Below are 23,265 nucleotides of genomic sequence, written 5' to 3' on the forward strand. Positions count from 1 at the left end.
AAATATAAGACTGAATAATACCTGGGAATCCGGGCTGTTACATTTATGGGGGAGAATACAAGAAAATGTGTAGATCTATGTGTATATGTGTGATTTTATGCGTGTATGTGTATATTTATGTGTTTTTGTGATAAAGATGTAACTAGAAAGGGGTGAATCTAGATATCTATCATATGAGAAGAGAAACAAACATAATCTAAGTTATTCTACACTAAACAAGTCAATAATAATAATTTATAAGATTATGATAAACATATTTCAACATAAAAATCCATTTTTGGGCTTACAATGTAAAATATACAAAATTAGGGTTAAAAATGGTCAAGTCACAGTTTCTTAAGGGCCAAAAGAATCAAAACAGTTTAACATAATGGTTTTTCTGAATAATAAAGTTTTCAAAGGACTTGAAATGTAAATTTTTAGCTTAATGGGCTAATTTTGGGCTCTTTAGCCCAATAAGCCTAAAATTACGAAAAATGACAATTTAAGGGGCTGAAATGAAACTTTCTTCAAAACAGGGTATAAATAGCATAATAAAACTATTTCAAGGGTCAAAAATGCTTTTCACTATCAAAAAGGACCAAAAATGTAAAGTTTTTGGATTTTGGGCCAAAACTATAAAAGTTGCAAAAAATGGGGTTTTAACCAAGAAATACCATTCTGGAAGGGCTAAATCTATTAACAAAATAAAGTTTGGGTTAAAACTGTCTTTTCAATAAATTTATGATGCAAAAGTGTCAAGAAAATGTTTTAAGGACTAAAAATGAATTCTTTTATATAAAGGACTAAAATTGTTATTTTTATAAAAGAAAGTTAGTGAAAAGGTCAAACTTCTACTTTTAAACAAATTAATTCATTAAGTCAAAAATACAGAATCCACGACTACCGACAAAATGGAAAACGAATACACGTTCAACTCCAAATATCGTTATAAACGAATTGATTCGGTCTCGAATCAATACAAAAACAACAACCGTTAAATCAAACACTTCAATAGATACGTGATAACTACGATGAGTAAACTTACAAACTTTGGGCTTGATAGTTTCAAATCATGCTTGTTGGATCTTGCAAGTCCATCAAAATGATCTTTGGGCCCAAAGGAATAATGCTTATGTGTTATTGGGCCTCCTATGACCCAATTCCATGTAAAAGGACTTTCAATAGCCTTTCTTTGCTATTGGGCCCTAGTGGCCCATTAGTAAGGCTAGTAAGGTCAAAGTAATCAAATGCGAGTTGGACCATCGTGTCTTTCGCATTCCCGACAGCCTAAGGTACTTACGATAGTAGTAGGACATAGTGCTCCTCTTCTCTTCGTTCGCTAAGGCTTATGAGAAATCAAAGTAGACGAAATTAGAACGATATACAATGTGGAGTAATCAATATTCATTCGATATGACAATACAAAAATCAGTAATCACGGATACAATCAGCATCGAAAAACATCGGGTTTTTCGGGGAACTCAATACTACTCGCTTGAAATTTTATAACTATAATACAAAATACCCTTCATATATACATGTTTCTGAAATCATTCATGCATCAACTTATGGATCTTCACACTTTGATAAAAAAAAGTCTTTTCAGAAAATATCGGATTTTCTGGGTTTTACAAACTATACAAAATCATTTTATCATAACATTGCTTATGAACTCACTAACATTTCATATATTGACATTTTTCCAAAATAACTTGTATTCTCAGGTAACAGGCAAGCGGAAGGGTAATATGAAGTAATGTTAGGATGTTATGTTGTTAAAAACACTCAAAGAATTTATGTTATGAATGTGTAATGTTAAAACAATGTACTTGATGTGAACGATTCCAGTTGTAATATATTGATGCATGGTGACGTTTATGTTATAATTCATGTATATTCATTGTGATGATATTCAATTAAAGTCACGCGAGCCCTCGGACGTTTCCGCCGTTTGGTTCGGGGGTGTGACAAATCACCTGCATAGTTTGAGTCTGTATATCTAACCAAGTCAGTTTTTGTATTAGCTCCATACACCAAGAAAACATATGTCCTTCCATTCGAGTATCGCATGATCCACTTGATTGTTTCCTAATGAGCCTTCTACGGATTACTCATAAACCTACTTACTATACTAACTAAATGAGTCAAATCAGGTCTGGTACAGAACATTACATACATGAGATTTCCAACAACACTAGAGTATGTACGCCTGCTCATGTACTTCTTTTCCCAGTTAGTTATGAGTATAGTGTCTCACCCCCGGACCAGATGGCGGAAACGACCGGAGGTGGGTGACTTCATTGTGCAGTATCATAACAATTGAATATAAATGAATCATAGCAAATCCAAACATCATAAGATAATAAACTTATATTGTTTACATATTGTATTTGTTCTTCGAATTACACAAAAGAGACATAAGTAAATAAATTCCAAACTACAGTAAAATAATCCTGAATATGCGTCCCTTTAACCTGCTTACTGATTTCCTGAGAATACAACTTGTTTGAAAAGCGTCAACATAAAATATGTCGGTGAGTTCATAAGCATTTTGTATAAAAATCTGTGATAGTTGGAAAAACCAGAAAATCCAATATTTTCTTGTCAAAATAGTTGTAAGTCTCGTTTTCAATCAAGTATAGGTGCTTGTGTGTGTGTGTGTGTGTTAGTTTATCGTATTCGAGAGCGTATAAAATCGTTTTCCCCAAAAAAATCCTATATTTTCTGATATACAAAATAGTAGTAAGTCGTGTTTCCAAAATCAAGTATAGTTGCGTTTGTGTTTTAGTTTATCGTCTTTCGGAATTGTATAAAATCGTTTTTCCCCAAAAAATCCTATATTTTCTGATATACTAAATAGTAGTAAGTCTTGTTTCCAAAATCAAGTATAGTTTTGTCTGTGTTTTAGTTTATCGTCTTTCCGAATTGTATAAAATCATTTTTCCCCAGAAAATCCTATATTTTTTGTATGTGTGTGTAATCGTTTGGTGGTCTTAAAAACCCTAAAACTGGAGAGGTGTGAGAAATCAACAGGCGATTGTGGACAATCCGCACAATGCAAGTGGACGATCAACAAAATGAATGTGGACAATCACTACCATGCATAGGGGCGGTCAACACAATGTGTCAATTTATTTGTAGGGTTTGCCCTACATAAATAACATTATCATGTTCTAGTGAGTCGTTATAACCATACTAATATGACAGAGGTCTGTCTTGGCGTTTCTCGGGCGCCCAAATCGATTAAAGACATTTGTCACCTTAGACTGGCCGGGCTAGCTGTAGCGAACAACGAAGGTGCGAGGTGTCAACCCCGTATAAATCTATACACAAATTCCCGCTCTCCCTCCAGGAGACTCTGTGTCACAAGTAGCATTTTCAACTAGGAAATTCTATTCCCATGTAAACATCAGCTATTGTAAAACTTGTACTCTAAGTGAATATCATACTATATGCTAACATAAAATCATCCATTTGAATCCAAACTCCTGATTGATGTTCAAAATCCAATACAATACCTCTCATATATTCAACCATGGGTTGAAAACCTTAAAAATCCCGGTTCAAGTCTATTATGGACTAGGATTCTCTTATTGGGCCTAATAGACCAATAAACTTTCAATTTGACTATTTTGGGCCAAAGGACTCAATTTGGGCTCTAATTGGACCCACATCCATGAAATTAAGGTATTTTGGAATCATGTGGACCTAGAATGATCCATCTTATCTCTAATGGGCCATGATAGGCCATAAATTATTCCATAAGCTCTAATGGGCCGTAAAGTATATTCATGGGCTTCATTGGGCTGAGAACCCTCATAAGGGTCCAATGGGCCGAAAAATATTTATATTAGGCCTCACAAACTCGAATTGAGTTAGGAAAGGGCCCAAACTATTTCATTTCCTTTTCCTTACCCCATTCTCGGCCCAATTAAAAGGAAGAAAAAAGGATTAATTTGGATCAAAACTTGACACCTCATAATTAACCACCAAATAACAATGTTATTATCTAACATACTTCCATATAAGCTAGCTTGTAACCATCATGCAAAAACCACCACCTCCTCCCTCTTTTTCTTATTTCGGCCAAAGAGACTCCACCACCATTCTCACATTCTTTCCATTACAACTACAATTCTCTCTAGAGCTTCAAAAGCTTCCTCACCTTTCCTCTTCAATTTTCATGAGAGCTTGTGTGAGTGTTGAAGAACACTTCATCAAAGGACATCATTCTTGGCCTTAGAACCATCCATATCTTCAAGGTCTTCTCAAAGGAGCTTGCTAAGGCCGAAAAAACCTTCCTAACTCATCAAAAACTGAAACCTTCAAACAAAGGTGAGTTCATACCCCCTATTTTCAATTTTTACTTGGTTTTGGGGGAGAATACAGGTTGTTTTGTGTAGATCTATGTGTGTATGCATGATTTTGTGTGTTTTCTTTGGTTACATATGTGTTTATGTGTTGTAAGCTTCATGAACTAAAAGATCTACTAAAAAGATGATGATATTGGTATAACATAACACTCCTTTCAACATATCTCACAAGAAAAAGGTTTAAAATACACAAGAATACTTGAATCTAGGAAAACTTCATGAAAGGGGCTAAAATGACAAAATTGGCAAATTATGGGTTGTTTATGTAATTCTCGGCTAGTAGGTGGTTCAAAAGGAATTTTATGCTAAACAATGGCTAAACTCGACATTTGAAACCTTATAGGGACCAAAATGTAAATATTTTTATAAATGAGCCTTATTTGGGCTTCTCATGGTTTTGGGCCCAAAAATGGTAATTTTTGGTCTTTTGTGGGTTAAATTGTCATTTTCAAGAAAGTTGTGTCAAAAATGTAAATTTTTGATAAAGGGGGTCAAAGTTGCGAAACTATGAACATTTGGGCCAAAAAGATGAAATATTCTATAAATGGTCCGAAAATGTATATTTTCACAAAAATCAAGCCAAAAATGATATTTTTGACAAAAATGAGTTTAAAATGTTATTTTTACCAAAAACTAGCCTTAAATACAAGTTTTGTCCAAAATGGGGCCAAAAATGTTATTTTTACTAAAATTGCGCCTTAATTGTAAATTTTAGGCTTTATGGGCCAAGGATGTCAATTTTTACAAAAAGTGGGCTTTTTGTGCTATTTTAGTAAATAATTGAGCTAATACTAGCAAAATAATAACAAACGCGCTAATTTTTGTCATTCTCATGGTATTGGACCTTAGTGGCCCATTTACATGTTTGATAGGTCATGAATACTATTTATATGTTTATTAGACCTCAATGACCCATTAACATGCGCGACAAACCTTGGATACTATTTGTATACTATTTAGGCCTATAAATACCTTACATGTGAAATGGGTCTTAGTTGTCCTTTTACATATATTTTGGGCCCATATTATATAATCTTGTTCCCTTTGGGCCTGAAAATGACTTACATGTTTAGTGAGCCTTAGTGGCCGCTTACATGGCTCATTGGGCCTGGAATGGGTTTTATATGTTTCTCTTCGCGTAAAATTTGATTAAGGATCTAGTGAGACGTGTCGGTTGACACTTATTGTGCGTACGATCGTAGCCTATAGTTATAACCAGAGTCTCTTGGAGGGAGAGCGGGGGTTTGTGTATAGATCTGTACGGGGATGACACACCACACCTGAGCTGTTCGTTTCAGTTAGACTACATCAGTCTAAGGTGACCAAAATCCTTATTCTATTTTCCGTTGGCGTCCAACAACGCAAAGACAGGCGAATTTGTCATTAATTAGCATGGTTATAACAACTCACTTAGATGAATTAACATTATGAAATTTACGGGAGACCATTCTCTTTTCTCTTTGGATTACTCAGGAACATACTCACACTGGTACTCAACCTCGGGGGTTGGTATGGCAGCATTCTCTTTTACGAACAACATAGGGTTGTCTGGGGACATTCTCTTTACATTCTCTTCACTTACTTTTGGGATTCTACTAAACAAAAACACACATGCATTAATACCAGATCGGACACAACACACTAAACTAATTTAAGAAAATACATTATTTTCTTGTGATTACAAAGTTATACAAATTATTTTCTCAAAACATGCTTATGAACTCACCAACATTTTTATGTTGACATTTTTAAATTAACTTGTATTCTCATTAAATTGTTGAAGCAGGTTGCGCTGAACAGCTTAGTGGATGTTTTTGGTTATATTTTGTTCATCATACTCTAAATATTTTGGCATGTAATATTTAAACACAATACTCGATGTAAATAATGTATGTTTTTATATTACATGTATGATGATGATGATGATGTTATGTTTCATTATATACTATGTGATGATACTACAAGGATCAAGTCACGCGTAAGCCCCCAGACGTTTCCGCTGTCTGGTTCGGGGTGTGATACTCTGGTTATAACTCTTTACAGGACTTTAAATGTACACTAATATATTTATATATTTAGGTACTTTTGGAGATGCGTCTGACTAGAATACAACATATATGTGTGCTTTCCGATGAAATCCGTTATTTAATAAATAACAATAATTGCGCTCATTGGCTAGGTATATCGCTTTGTTTTGTTTATTGAAAAATAATCCACATTGAATCATATTTATCAAAAATGATCCAATATTATCGATATTGGCAAAAATGGCCCTTATTTTTGTAAAGTATCAAAATAAGATCCATATTTGTCAAAAGGTGTCATAAGTGCCCCAAAACTTGGTGAATTGTTGAAAATGGCCCATTTACTCTAAAATACTCATTTTAGGCTTATAATTGAGAAAATATTCAAAAAGGCTCTTGTTTATCCAAAAATTTCATTTTTGGTCCTTTAAAAATTGAGATATCCAATGATTTCCCAAATTTATCCCTTAGTCCAAAATAGTCCTTGTATATTCATATGGTCGAAAATGATCCCTCAAAAATATCATTATTTCCATTTTCTAACCACTTCCAAATATTTTCCCCAACGATTTGTTTTAAGCAAATTTTTAGGAAATCCTTAGAGTTTTTGTCATAAAAATTTGTAACTCATATATTGTAACATACTATTTCTTGTTTCTACACATCATTTGTAGGTTATGGTTCTAACACTTGAATCTTACTCAAAATTTTGAATTCTAGGACTATTTCATATGGAGTTTTCATAGATTTAACACATATATAACTTGGCATACATGTATAACAAGAAAGTATCTCAAGACTTAAACAAAACCTTTACTTGTATCCTCCCCCAAAACCATGAAAACATCAAAAAGAGAGGTATAAAGCTCACCTTGGGTAGGAGAATGTATAGTTGAAGGAATGAAGCGAGAAATGGGAGCCTAGAACACTTGGAGTGTTGGATGGACTTCTTGAAGGATTTCTAGCATAAGGTTATGAGCACATAATTTATGTGTGAGTAGAAGATTCACTTTAAACAAGTGTTTAGAGTCAAAAGGAGTCGCCCTAAGGGGTTTACGACCAAAAGGGATCCACTCAAGGTGGTTTACGGCCTAAAGGTGGCCTAGGAAGGTGTTCATGGTCCATGCTTGGAGGCTTAAGGTGGTTTACGACCATAATGCTTCCTTGGAAGTTGTTCATGGCCAAAACCATTCCACAAGGTGTAGTTCACGGTCTAGGTGCTTCCTAGGGAATGTGTAAGATCTTTAACATGTTTGTTTATGTGATCATATTTGTTGTAAGTTCAATATTACCTTAATTTGTATGGCTCATAGGAGTTTAGGGTAGCATAATCATCAAAAAAACATTACTTTACCAAGATATCATATTAGCATAGATACAACTATTACATATACGGGACTCTTTTGGCTTGGTTTCTAGACTTGGAAATTTCTAGTTGTGACATATAGTAGCTAGACCAAGTTTAAAGTGGGCCGCCAAAGGATTCCCAAGAGGTTTGCACTGATTCAGGTAGAATGATTGCAAGACTTTCTCAATGTACTTTTGTTAAGAAATACACAACTACCCTACTCTTTTATCCCTTCAAATCTCCATTCTAAGTATCTTCTTTGTAGGTCCTAAATCCTTCATCTCAAACTCGTTCTTCAAGGTTGCTTTCAAGTTATTTGTTCTAGCTATGTCCTTGGTTGCGATGAGTAGGTAATCAACATATAGCAACAGCTATACGTAGGAATTAAGTGACAATTCCTTTGATTGAACACAGTTTCAAACAGGTGATAAGTGTAGCCATGAGAGATCATGAATGACTCAAATCTCTTGTACCATTGCCTTGGAGATTGCTTCAAACCGTACAGAGAATTCTTCAGCAAACACACATGATTCTTATTAGAATCAAGGAACCTTTCTAGATAGGACATGTAAATCTTTTCTTCTAAGTTATGATGAAGAAATGTAGTTTTCACCTCAAGTTGTTCAAGCTCCATATTAAATGCGCTCACCATGGTAAAAAAAACCTGAATTGTTTTGTGCTTCATGTAACGCCCTCATTTCTGGCTAATCATTATAATGATGATGTAATAGTTAGGGTCAAAAATTGTAACCTATTTTATGTAATGAAGAATGATTATTTGAGTATTATTTGATTTATGTGATTTCATGCAATATACGCCCTTATGATGATATAATAAAATACGAATAAAATACATATCTAAAATAAAATAATCATTAGACCCAATATCTTTGAAGAAAGTTTAAGTAATCGTAACAAGGATTCTGGAGATATAAAGAACACTAAAATCTGACATATAACGAAGAAGTTATGACCCGTCGAAGTTTTCCAATTAAACCGGCACGGCTTCGCGTATCGTAAAAAGCAAATTTTTGATGAAATACTTTTTAGCCTTAGTAATCTAAACAAAAGTTGTAGTATATGTTAAACCAAGAACATGCATATAGAGAACGTCCAATTCTAACTTCGTTAGAAGAAGTTATGAATTTTCTAAGATTCAGCGTAGCAGTACATAACCCAAAAATCGAATTTTAGATCGGTTAATTATTAGCCGACACAGCCTAAACGAGAATTGAAGATCTCATTAACAGGAGCTCAACAATATAAAGACAGTCGAAAACGGATATCGGATGACAAAGTTATGAATTTTCAACAGACTTTAACTGTCTAATCCTGTTAAAATATAACTTTAAAAATAAACTCAAAATTCACCAACAGAGACTAAACAAATGTTGTAGATAACGTTGATACTTACGTTTGGATTTAAAGAACGTAAAAAATGGATCTCGTATGCGAAAGTTATGAATTTTAGAAGACAATTAATTTCTAGATTAACTAGAAATTGACACTTGGCAAGATCTAGTCCACACCTTCTTCCCACAGCTTGCCACCTAATAATGACACGTGGCCACACTTGTCTCAGCATAATGTTGGAGTACGCCCAGCATACGGTCCCTCTTCAGCCTATAAATAGATGGTGTAAATCACTCTTTTCTTCACACATTTCTATCCAACTCTCTCCCAAACACCCCCAAAGCCTCTAAGCCTTTCCCAAGCACCTCCTAGGTGTTATCAGGGAAGCTCGGAGCATTGGAAAGCCCCAAGAAAAAGATCCATCAGCTCAGAAGTTCTGCCTGTGCAGAGCCCGGTTTCTTGCTAAACCCTCAATAAGTGAGTTATGATTACCATACTTAAGTATAACTTATGTATAAGTTCATTAATGTTATTATGAACCTATAAACAAGATTTATCAGTGATTCCTAGTCATTATACTAATTGATCTACTTACGGGGATGATATCTAGGTTGGTTTTAGTGAGGTATGTAAAGTGGGATTTCCAAACAGATACTTTGTATACAAATTGGACCCTACCTCCGATATGATCCTACCTGGTTGTTCCTTACTTGATAGATCTTGAAGTAGATTTTGAGTTAATGATGAATCTAGACTAATAACTAGTCTCAGTAAATATTAGACTAAGAATTAGTGATAATGACATTGGGTTACGTTAAAGGAAAAGACAGTTGCTAGAAGCGAAGTGTTGTCCGAATTTCGAGTCGTTACTTTAACAAGTGAGTGCATAGCTACTTTCATCTTACACATAAATATGAAGTATTTAATATAAATTACGTGCTATATGTGCCTATTATCTGTGTTCTTGATATCTATGTTGGATGAACGATTTATACATGTTTTATTTGATTTAAACTGTATATGTATTTTATACCTATAATTATGTTAGGTAAAGATGGGTAGATGATATAGTTGATGAAAGATGAAATAAATGATGAGAGGCCTTGATGTTAAAGCTAATCCAGTCATCTAACAGAGTATAGATGACGACCATGGACTATTCTAGACAGTCCATTGGCATGCTATCAGGCTCGCAACCTGTAGGTGTTTTTGAACTACGAGTTCACCAGGTGTACTCCATCTGCCTCATGGTTGCCTTACTGATATATATTGTTGAGGAATCCCCAAAGCATTATTGTCAATCCCAAAGATAATACTTAGGATAGGTACCTTAAATTAGATGCTTTAGGGAGAGAAAGTGAAGATAACAGGAACAGATAATCAGGTTGAATGATTTGATGAAATTAAAGAACTTAATTATTATGGGTTGAAAACCTTATATGCTCACCAGGCTCCCAAGCCTGACCTAATCAGTTTCTTGTATTACAGGTAGTGGCACAAGAGCACCGATGTGATGAATAGATGAGAGAATTATGGATTATAGGCCAGTAGAATAGTAGATGTTGTAAGGCCTAAGTTATTTTCTGTTTATGCTTATGTACTGTATTGACGAGGACATCCCAACGTTTTCAATATAATTAAAATACATTTCTTCGAAAATGATTTGATAATATTTTTATCATACTTTGGGAACAAATTCTTCAATATTGTTCTTCAAAAGGATACTCTGATTTTTAAATAAAGCATAAACAAATCGGTCTTTTTTTAGCCGTGAAATTTGGGATGTCACAGTTAGTACCAGAACATTAGTTTAAGCGAACTAGGAATTTATAGGATTTCTAGACTTAAACTTAGAATGATAAGTGATGATTGTGAGATGAGTGTATGCTATATTTAGGAAATATATAAACATGAGCACTAGCTTATTTCAGGAAAAGATGCCTAAATTGCTTTTATGTGGTGAATGATTTATATAAAATGCCTTATTTACGATGCTATTATTTGCTTGGATCTATGGTCTAATGCCAACCGGATCTAGAAACCTTAGGTGTTCAGATTTCTAAACGTTTAATTACCGTATCGGAACTGGCATGTAGCTTTTCGGAGTAATAAGGAGATTTAAACGTCTATCGTAAATAAATATATTATTTCCCCTGCTTTGGTGTATAGATCGACATGGTGAGAACTCGCAGCAGATTAGGAAACACTAATGGAAACCTATAGCCTGAGCCACGAGCAATTGAGCGTGCATCAGAGGTAGCAGCTGCACCCGAGCCAATCATAATGGCAGGAGGCCAAGAAATGATTCGGGCTATGATGACCGAACAAAGGGAGGAGATGAGCCAAATGTTGCATTATATTAGGGATGAACCTACTGTACCCATTGTACAACCTTAACTGAACATTGAACATTCATAGGAAGGAAATTGCAATCGTATTGTGAGTCAACCTTGTCACACCCCAAAACCGGAACGGCGGAAACGTTCTGGGGTGGATGACGTCATGTCAAGTATCACAACATATGCATAATAGTAATCAAAGTACAACAACCATTGCATTCATAGTAATAGTTTTACATGGTTTACATTACATAGAAACATCAAAGTAATACAAGTAGTAGTATAGGTGCAGCTTGGTACTAAACTGTCTTCACCAAAAGCTCCTGGAATGTACATGTCTATTGCTGACCTGAGAATACAAGTTATTTGAAAGCGAGTATCAGCATTTTTATAAATGCTGGTGAGTTCATAAGTATTTAGTGTCGTTTTATTCAAATAAATTTATAAAAAGTAGTATTTTAGAGTTTACAGTGTATTAGCGTCCTTTCCAGAAAATCCTATATTTTCTAAATAAAAGCAGTATTCTACCAAGACTCGACAAAGTTATGTTGTAAAAAGTAATTTTCCCTTAAACACTATCATTACCAAAATACGGTATTTGATTTTAAAGAAAGTAGGAGAATATTAGGGAAAATAACATACGCCTCAGCAGTGAATACTGCTGACTAAGGCAAAAGAAATCAAAGACTCCAGGAGAGTAACAAATGAACGACACGCCTGGCTCAGTCTAACGAAAGGAGACACAGACCCTAGACGGTATCAAATGAAAGATACAGCTAGCAAGGTCTAAAACAGTGAACACAGACCCCAGACAATATCAAATGAATGATACATCTAGCAAGGTCTAAAAACAGTGAACACAAACCCCAGACAGTATCAAATGAATGATACGTCTAGCAAGGTCTAAAAACAGTGAACACAGACCCCAGACAGTATCAAATGAATGATACGTCTAGCAAGGACTAAAAACAGTGAACACAGACCCCAGACAATATCAAATGAATGATACGTCTAGCAAGGTCTAAAACAAAGAGTGATCTTAAGAGTGTTTTTTCAGAAATACAGTGTTAATTCCCGTTACGTTAAGGCCATGAATTATAAGGTAACCCCGAGATACTCGTAACCATACTGATAGACACTAGAGAACTTGACGCCCTGCAAGTGTCAGAAAGAATGTGACATTTGTCACCCCTTGGATTGGCAGGCCGTGGACTATAGCTAGCAGTCAGGGTGTGGGGGTGTCAATCCCGTATCGATCTATACACACAATGCCGACTCTCCCCAAGGGAGACCCTGGTTACCAACTAGACAATGGAGAAGGCCGTGTCCTGAAGATGCATCTCGTATAGTGAGTTCTAATGTAAAATACTGGACTAGTGATAGAGACTCACAACTGAACAGACCGATGTAAACCTTCATGCCTATACATGTATACATGATATATAATTAATGATTAAACGACCTTCGTACGGATATCCGATCCCACCAGACCACTTCCAAACGAGGAAAAGGAAATAGGGCGAGCTAGCCTTCCTAAGTCCTTTAAACATTATTTATATAACTATACATGTACGGACATGCATTTAACTAAGTAGAAGCATTAACAAAGTAGGAGCGTTTCACGAAGTAGAAGCGTCAATAAAGTAGAAGTGTTTACGAAGTAGTAGTATTAATAAAGTAGAAATGTTTACGAAGTAGTAGCATTAACAAAGTAGGAGCGTTTACGAAGTAGTAGTACTAACAAAGTAGGAGCGTTTACGAAGTAGTAGCATTAACAAAGTAGGAGCGTTTACGAAGTAGTAGCATTAACCAAGTAGGAGCGTTGACGAAGTAGTAGCATTTAATAAAGTAGTAGCATTCAACTAAGTGGGAGTATTTAACGGAGTAGAGGCGTAAACAAGTAGTAGTATCTAACGAAGTAGAAGTATAAAAACATGGAAGAAATCCTTGATTAAAGCATTGGAAAACCTTTATACGTAAGAAAATCATGACTTGGTATTCCTTTGTAAAATAAGTTTGAAAACCTTTAGAATCCTTTGAAAACCTTTCATAAACACGTTTTGACTGTAATCTTGATAAAACAATATAGGTAGAGAAAACTTTGGTTTAAAACAGCATGAGAAATTATTTGAGAAAAGACTTAAACAAGTAAAAAAACGTTTTGGAAAACCATTTAGTTTCATACTTGTAAAAATAGCTGATAGTGTAGTAAATCCTTGTGCATGCGGGTTATCAATCACATGCGATTGATATGATAACTAGCATGTTTTAACTTGTATTCCCCCCCACATAAAAGCATGTAAAAACATTTAAAAGGTTAATTCAGGGGTATGAACTCACCTGTTGTAAGTGGATCGAACGAAGGTGCCGGTTGGGTGATCGGTGTCAAGTAAAGACTTGAACACACTTAGTGACCTATTAACATATGATGACATATGTTTACATACATTTAGTAAATATAATACTAATTAAACATGTATACGCATCCTAAAATGCGGAAAACACTTTGATTCAAGTGCTAGGAGTGTCTCGGGTAACATCTAAGGGTGTGTATGGCCTAGATAGGGAGTTTACTCTTCAAGACTAAACTCTTTATAGAGTTTACGGCCCTAAGACCTTGTCCCCATGAGTTTACAGCCGTAAACTCTTGGATGGTGTGTTCTTTGATGCAATAAGGTCTTATAACACTCGTGGAACTAGGCTAGGTTCAATTTTACGGCTTATGAAGGGTTTATGGCTTCAAAATGGACCATTTAAGGAGTTTACGGTCTATGACTACTCCTTGAGGAGTTTACGACCGTAAACACATGAGTTTACGGTAGTAAACTCATGTTGGTCCATTTCTTTTGTTGTTTGGTGGTTCTAAGTCATGCATGTAAGGTTCTAGGCACTTTTAGGAGCATAGGAAGGTGTTTAGGGCACTTAAACTCCTTGGAAAGGTGTTTACAGTCTAAGGAGATGTTCTTGGGGAGTTTACTACCTTCAACACATGAGTTTACGGTAGTAAACTCATTTTGGTCCATAAATCATGTGTTTTTGTGGTTGTAGGTTAAGCATACGAAGTTCTAGGTCCAATTCCAAGCCATACAAAGTGTTAATGGCACTTTAACACCCTTTGGGGGTGTTTATGGTCTAAGAATGGGTGTTTATGGTCCAAGAACCTTTTTGGGCCGTAAACTCAAGTGTGACATGTTTTTGTATGTTTTGGTGCATATCATGAAGGAAAATAAGGTTCTATGCTCTCAAGGAAGTTCATGGAAGCCCTTGGGGGTGTTTGAGGGGTAGTTTAACACTTTGACAAATTTTTATGGTCCATGCATATGGGTTTACGGTCTAAGAACATCCTTAGACCATAAACTCATGTTTACTCCCCATTTGGTCTGATTTTGGTGTTCTAAGTCCTTTCGGGTAAGCCTCTAAGCCATTGCTAAGCATGAGAAGTGTTTTGGAAGGGTTTTTGAGCATTAAAACTCTCTTCAAAGGGGTTTACCGTTTTGGGAGGCTCCCAAGACCGTAAACTCATGTTCGTGAGGTTTTTGGATGATTAAGTCACGAGTTTGCAAGCTAGATAAGTTAGATAACAAGCTAGGAAGCTTTACTTACCGATTTGAGGCTCGGAGGGGCGATTTTTGACCAAAACCCATTTGTAGAGAGAGAAAGTAGAGAGAGAGAGAGATAGATTCTAAGGTGGTAAAAATTTGGGAGTGAAACCCACTCAACCCTTATATAGGGTGGAGCTTATGGCCTGGTTGGGGTTCACCTGACACCAACCGCGAACGGGGTTTTTCACAACTATTATTAATCACGGCAAATTTTAAAATTATACCGCCTTAATTTTGTTTCGCTTGCCGAATATTATTTAAAATATTCCAACGGGTTTAATTCCGGTCAAAAATATTTGCGGGATGATTTTTGGCTAATTTTTGATGTTATTAATTTCAACATTAATTTCGATGTTAATTCCGACGTTAAAACTTAAGGAAATTTTTGGGTTGTCACATCATCCCCCCGTTAGAGGGAATTTTGTCCCGAAATTCAGGTTTAGGCAAGGAAGTAGGTATGAATGACCGAGTAATGAAATGAGGGTACTTCCTATTTGGTTTGTCCTCGCACTCCCTAGTGAACTTTGGCCTTTGCTTGGCGTTCTAACAAACCTTCATTTACGGGATGCAGATTCTGTCTCATGCCGTTAGCGATTCCTACAGGTTCGCCTACGAAGTTAGGGTTCCCAATGGTTTCTATCAAGATGAGTGGAATACAAAGAGTGACGTCGGGCAAACACTTATCAAGTCTAAGAAGTGGATTGATCTAGGGTGATGCTTGTCGAATTTCCGAAAGTAGCAGTGGTCTGACGAGGGTTGGACCAATCTTCATAAAGAGTCTCGGATGGTCTTAAGCTCTCGGAAGGGTAGAGCTTTTCAGTACTTAGAACGCAGTGTACTTCTATGGCGAGATCATCACTGGTGTGATCGCCATTCCGAAGTTCCAAACGTTCTCTCTCATACTAGAAGTGTAGTCCTTCAGGTTGGTTCTTAGAAAGCTCAGGTTGTCCTTGGATTTGTGTTCCCTATTGATTGGCTCTCTGAGGTTTTCTGGATCATCGGATGGATTGCATGCCTACGGGTATCAGTTTGCTAAAGAGTGTCTATCTCAATCTTGTGTAAATGAACCTGCACTTCTGATTCTTGATATATTTCCAACGGAAACCCTCAGGGTCGGTGAGATAGGGTTTCACCAGACGAGTGTTGGAGTATCTCGGGAGGTGGTTCTACTATTTATGTGCTAGATAGTATTCGTGGAACACCTAGTAGTCCAATGAATCTCTAAGACATGTCCTATAATCCAATGCGTTGGTTTATTTTAGTGCGGAAAGAGCGTGCTCTTGTATAACCCATCGATTAACACCTAGACGGGTGTCAAGTCTATAATCTCGTCGGGATCTGGGTTATAAGGCTTAATGCAACCTACTCTCGCAATTTATTCAAGTATTCTTGACTGCGGAGATTATCCTGTGGTTCTTGGTATTCTAGTGGTCACTTCGGAGAATGTAGTCTATCGTCTACAGGGCGACGGTTATTTCCTCCATGCGAGAGGGCGGAGGGTCCTAGGCACTACTCGTCGGTAATGGGGTGGACGAAGTGCATGAGTAGTGTGAACATCTTCTGCAACTAATCTTCCAAAGGTTTCGAGTTTTCTCGGTCTAGGTCAAATCTAGTGAGTATAGGGTTCCATCACTTGAAACTTTAATCTCCTCATCCACTCTTCTCAGAGTTTAACTTATCGCAGCTTCTAGATTTCCGGGATATCCGCTGAGATGCTTAATTTGTGGGATTAAGCGTGAGTGGATGGTCGTAGTCAATGTCCTTGACTCTTACGACTCAGATTTCCTTACCAACCGAGGGTGTTAGCTACTATGTTGGCTTAACCGGGATGACAACAAATTACAGATTTGTGGTCATTATAGTAGCTCAACCCGTCGTGGTTCTCTTGACTCTAGCTCCTATTCTAAGGAATAGGATGAAGGGTTTTACTATGAGGTTCGTGGTAGAGCTCATACTTGGCTTAACCACTAATACTTGGTGTATGCAAGCCGTATATAATTGAGGTCGGCAGGATGTTCAGTTGTGCGACTCCACCACAGACCCACAACCCAACGAGGAACAGGGAGTAGGGAGGAAGCACACATCTTAAATATTTTTGATCTCAATTATATACCACTCTTATGCATATACTCAGTTATAGTAGTCAGTCCCATGAGTTCTATCCTCTGGGTTCACGAACCTGATTGGCGAGGTGCGAAGGGTCTTTCTAGGTTTCTACGGTGTCTGCTTCGGGTGGTTATCGTCTTCTGGAATGCCTGCAGTGCCTTTCACTTCGGTTTCTATCTGTCTAAGAGGGGTTGGTTAAAAGAGCACGGTACCCTCTCCTGGGTACTTCGGACGGTTTGAAATAAGAGTGACGACTGACGGATCGTATTAGTCTTATTATTCTTATTTTGTTTAGGTTCGGAAAAACCTTTATTTGCTGAAATGGCTATGGAGAAAGTTCTTTTTACACAGCACTAAGGATTTACACATGGTTGCACGAAGTCAAACCATGATTAATAGAGGCGTCGAAGTTGGCATACTTCGACATGATATAGAATGAGGGTCGATAGAGTCCTGTTCCGAATGGGCACACCAGTTCTAGGCGTCTTGGGTTTCGTCCCGTGTATCACTGTCGCGGATACTTGGACCGATAGAGTCGACGCGGAATTGTAGAGAGTCCTGAGTGTTTTTGAGTATAGTACCTTTTCATGAATGGATTCTCACGAGGCATTTCTATAATCGCCAAACATATACTAGTCATGTATAATTAAGGTGGGGAGGACTGTTGACTGAGCGACCCCGCCCTAAATCCACAACCAAACAAGGAACAGGAAATAAGGTGGCATTCGCTCACTCTAGGTCTATCCATCTCAATTATACATGGTCGTAACGTATATGTCTAGCCATTATAGTTTTACCTGATGAAATTTTAAATTTTATAATAGTGCTGCGACTTTCGCCTTAACGGGGAAGTAATTACATTTAGAATTAGCCTTTTAATGTTTTCGGTTAGTTATCTCAAACAAAGGTCTGAATGTTGTACAGTTGAGAGATCTCCCCTATCATGTGCCTGGAACAGCCACTACCAACAAACCGAAGTTTGATGATATGCCTCCATAGTTGCTCTGACACAGAGCGGGATCAGTTGGTCTTTGGAACCCAGTCCATTTTGAAACTGGGTCGACCTTTGTCATCAACGCAAGATACATTCTCCCACGACATGTCCTGTTTATCACAAACAGTAGATGAAGAAACATTAGAAGCATTAGGAGATTTGGGAGATTGAACCTTTGGTACCCATCTGTAGTTGGGTTTAACCCATTTCTTTTTCGATTCGATGGGTGCCTCAGTACTAGCTTTTGATTTTGATGTCGGCCGTTGAGATGACTTTGACCTAACTGGTCTTTGTTTCAGTGGAGCATCTCTTGGATTGGGCTTCTTGGCCGGCATTCCCTTCTTGCCCTTGGGATTCGGATTCTTGGCCTTGTGGGTTTGATTCTTGGCCTTGGGAGTTGAATTCTTAGCGTTCTTGGCATTCCAGTCATCAATGTCTGATCGTGATCTCGAGGGGTATCTTTTGGAGTATCTCCCTCTTGGCGCGTTCTGCCAGCCTTGTGCGTAATAGGGAATGTATGTGGAATTTGGACAGTTTCGGGCAATATGACCTGGTGTTCCACAGTGAAAACAAGTCTTTTTCTTCACTGGGAAATTGATTCTTCCTGCCCCTGGTCGTGTATCCTTGCCTTGTTTCTGATTTTTCCCATATGCACAATTGCAGGAGGTCGGCTGTTTCACTTGATTTGGTGGCCTGTATTTACCAACAGCAGGTTGATCAGAAGCAACTGAGTTCGAAGCAATAAATTCCGAGTTCAAGGAGTCATTAGTTTGTTCAATGGTTTTCTCCTTGTTCTCATCCTCTGCTACCTTACATGTACATGTAACAGAATCATTAGAAACATTCACTTCATCCTTTTCTGGCACAACCGCAACAGGTTTCCCATATTAGAGATGTGCCTCCTTGTCAATTTCTTCCTGTTTCATAGGGATGGATGTGTAGTTATGATTGAAAGGTGGAGGAACACAATCATACCCTATACCCTTGTTTTGATTATCTTTGAATTTTAATTGGTATTCAAATAAGGACTCGACTGTCTTACTTGACGCAGTGTACTTTTTGAAGCTGACATCTGTTTTCCACACTTAATTTTCAAAGCGTCAAGTTCTTCGGTTACAACATCAAGTTGTCTCTTAATATAGTCATAAAGTTCACATTTTTCATTGTATTCTGTCTGAATTCTCTTAAAATCCTTTATTTTTGTTTCTAACTGGGACTTCAGGGGTTTCTGTCCTTTCTTGAGTTGATATCCTTCATATCTCAGGTCCTCAAGTTCTCTTTTTAATAAATCATTATGTTCACGAAGAAGTTTAATCGTAGCTTCACATGATTGAGAACATGAAACTTCACATGAATGAGAACATGACACTTCATTGACCGGAAGGTTTACGGAACTCATTATTTTTCGACAATTCAAAGCGTCAAGTTCTTCAATTATATCAGCAAGACTAAGACGATTAAGATCTTTTGTCTTCTTGATGTCAGCCACGTCCATATCCCACGATTTCGGAAGTGCATTCAGCAACTTTTTATTTATCTCAGATTTGGTCAGGAAGATCCCAGCTATATTCATCTCAGTAGTGAGTGTGGTAAATCGCTACAACTGAGCTTCCAGGGTTTCTCCAGGGATATAATCGAACATGTTGAAGTTTTGTCTTAGCATCTCCTGACGACTCTCTTTCATGTCTTCAATTCCCTCATAAACTTCAAAAACTATTAAAAGCATAACATGAACATAAAAGTCAAACTTAAATTTAAAAGTGCCCTTTGACTATAAACCTCAAAAGTCAACCTTAAAAGTCAAACTCAAAAGTCAAACTTGGAAAGTCAAACTTAAAAGTCAAACCGAAAAGCTAAATTTGAAAATTTAAAAGTCAAACGAGAAGGTCAAAGTTTAAAGTCAATGGTCAAACTTTAAAGTCAAAGTCAAAACTTTAAGTAAAAAGTCAAAAATAAAAGTCAAAAGTAAAATCAAAAAAATAAAAACTAAAATTTTTAGGTTGAAAAAAGAATTTAAAATTAAAGGAAAATCAATTTTGGGCTAAAACTATGAAATTTGCAAAACTTGAAAGCGGCACGGAGTGGTTAAGTTTAAAAGTTCGAATTAAGTCACAAAGTATGGGTTGGTCGAGTTGGCAAGGCGTGCTGACTGTGAACTAGAGGTCCCGGGTTCGATCCCCGGCAACCCCCAAATCCACTTCTATTTTTAATGCGAGGTGATGCGAGGCTGCTGCGATGCGAGGATGAAGCGAGGCCGAGGATCCGAGGCGCAAAGGCGAGGACTTGGTGCGAGGATACTGCTGACCGAGAAGGCTTCCGAACTGGAAACTGCTGCTAACCGAGCCGAGGCCGCAAACTCCGGCGACCGTGAACACGTTTCCGGCCATAAACTCTGGACCGTAAACTCCGGACTGTAAACCCTTCAAAGACTGTAAACTCTTCAGAAATCGCTGTTCTTAACGAAAAACACCGTTTTTTCACCCTTTTTGCTCCAAAACTCGATCAAAAACTTGTCTTTAGGAACAACGCGAAGAACAAACCCCCTTTATTTTTGCGAGATCTATCCAAAAACGCAAAAATCTCTTCAAAATAAAATCAAATAAGCTCTGGATCTGAAAAAAAATTATTGATACAACCAAGCTTTGATACCAACTATAAGTCCCCAAATCTGCTTGTGTATCAATCAGATCCGTTTGATGGTGCGGAATCCCAATCAAACGGATGATGTCAGATCAAATAGAAGAGAAGGAGAAGAAGAAGATGATGATGAATCTATGTATGATATGATTAGAATGAAGATCTGGATACAAAAGATTCACACACACAAAACTTCTCTCTAGTTTCTCTCTCTAGAACACTTTCAAATGCACACACACACTTAAGCTCTCCACTAGTGTTCATCACTCTACTCCTCACCCCTTACACCTATATTTATACATAAGAAACATGGGCTTGGTGGACATGGGCCGTAAAAGACCGAAACGCCCTTACTCTTTTGATCTCGGGGAACCATCATTAGCTACTCTTAGAACAGGGCGTTACACTTTAGGAATAGAAAGTGAGGCTAACATGAACCAATAATTGGGTTGAATGATTTAATGAAATTAAAGAACCTAGTTATTGTGGGTTGAAAACCATATGTGCTCACCAGGCTTCCAAGCCTGACCCACTTAGTTTCTTGATTACAGGTAGTGATACCAGAGCACCGGTGTGATGAACAGATGAGAGAATTATGGATTATAGGCTAGTAAAATAATAGATGTTGTAAGGTCAATGTTATTTTCCGTTTATGCTTATGTATTGTATTGACGATGACCTCCCTACATTTTTCATAAAATTAAAATACATTTCTTCTGAAAAAGATTTGATAATATTTTTTATCATATTTTGGGAACAAATTCTTCAATATTAATCTTCAAAAGGATAGTATGATTTTTAAATAAAGCATAAACAAATTGGTCTTTTCTGTCCATGAAATTGGGGATGTCACACTTCACAACCGATGAGAACACCCCATGGTAATCAATTCCTTCTTTCTAATAACATCCCTTCTCCACCAACCTTGACTTTAACCTAGTTGATTCAACTCATGGAATGCATTCCTTTTTCTTAAAGATCTATTTGCATCCCACTAGTTTTGCTCCCTTTAGTAATGGAACTAGATCCCATGTTCCATTCTTCTCCAATGATTGCATTTCTCATTCAAATCCTCAACCAATTAGTTACTTCTTTAATCGACACTATATCTTTATATGATTTTGGCTCTTCGGTGTAAATATCTTCTCCAGTAGCCAAAGAAAATAACATGGAATCAGTCATCATCCATTGATTGTATTTGTCAATTGTCGAGTAACCCTCTTTTGATCTTCTCATTGATATAATTTTTGAACCATCATCCATTCCGAAATCAGCATCACTAGACGAAGATTCCCTGGGTCGTTCATGGGATTCATCTTGTCTATGTTGTTAATTGTCGCCTTGTTGTTCATTACTTGTCACAACTCTGTCTAGAGTTTGAGTAGCAAACTCCACTTTATGGTTAGTACCTTGATTGTTGCTCCCGTCTTAACTTGTATTGCCTCCTCCCATGTTACCTATGGCAGATTCATCGAAGCTTACATCTTAGCTCATGATAAATTTAGGAGTTCTTCTTTCTTCTATACACCACATTAGATAACCTTTTACTATTGTCGTATATCCTATAAACATACACTTCATTTCTGTTGGATCAAGCTTACCATCATTCATAGGAGCATATACATGAAATCCAAATATACGTAAACCAAAATAGTCAAATGTTTTCATGAACAATACATATTGAGGAGTCTTCAAGTTTATAGTAGTTGATGGTGATCTATTTAGCAGATATCAAGTAGTGTTAACTACTTCCTCCCAAAATTGGTAAGATAAGTTAGAAAACATACGCATGCACCTTGCATGCTACTAGAGCATATGGTTCATCCATTTTGCCACTCTATTTATATATATGGCGTGTGGCGTACAATGTGATGCGTTGTTATACCTTCTGTTTTGTATAAGTTATCAAATGACGAATTACATAAATCCAACCTATTCTTAGTTCTCATTGTCTTAACTTGTATTCCATTCCTCTTCTCAACCATTGTCTTCCACTCCTTGAACTTCCCAAACATCTCATTTATAATCTTTATCAATACACGCAAACCTTCCTTGAGTAATCTTCGATGAACGTCACAAAGCATGCACATCCTCCATGAGACTTCACTGCAGATAGACCCCACTGATATGAGTGATCGTATTCCTGGATTTCCTTACTTGTGTGTTGACCAGTACCGAACTTCACTTTGCGATGCTTTCCCTTTACACAAGCTTCAAAAAACTTAATCTCTCCGGTAACATCTCTACTAAATAGTTATTATTTTCTGAAAACTAACATGCTCTTCTCACTCATGTGTCATAACCTATAATTTCACAACTCTTTCTTTTCATCACCTTAATCCAAAGTACAACTGTCACACCCCCAAAACCGATGAACGGCGGAAACGTTCTGGGGTGGAGGACGTCATGTACAGTATCATAAAAATGAATAATAGTAAACAAGCAACAACATCATACATTGCATTAATAATATAATTTCATACAAGTGTGTTCTGTCAAGTTTTATA

The sequence above is a fragment of the Lactuca sativa genome, chromosome 3 (assembly GCF_002870075.4).
Source record: "Lactuca sativa cultivar Salinas chromosome 3, Lsat_Salinas_v11, whole genome shotgun sequence".
NCBI lineage: Eukaryota > Viridiplantae > Streptophyta > Magnoliopsida > Asterales > Asteraceae > Lactuca > Lactuca sativa.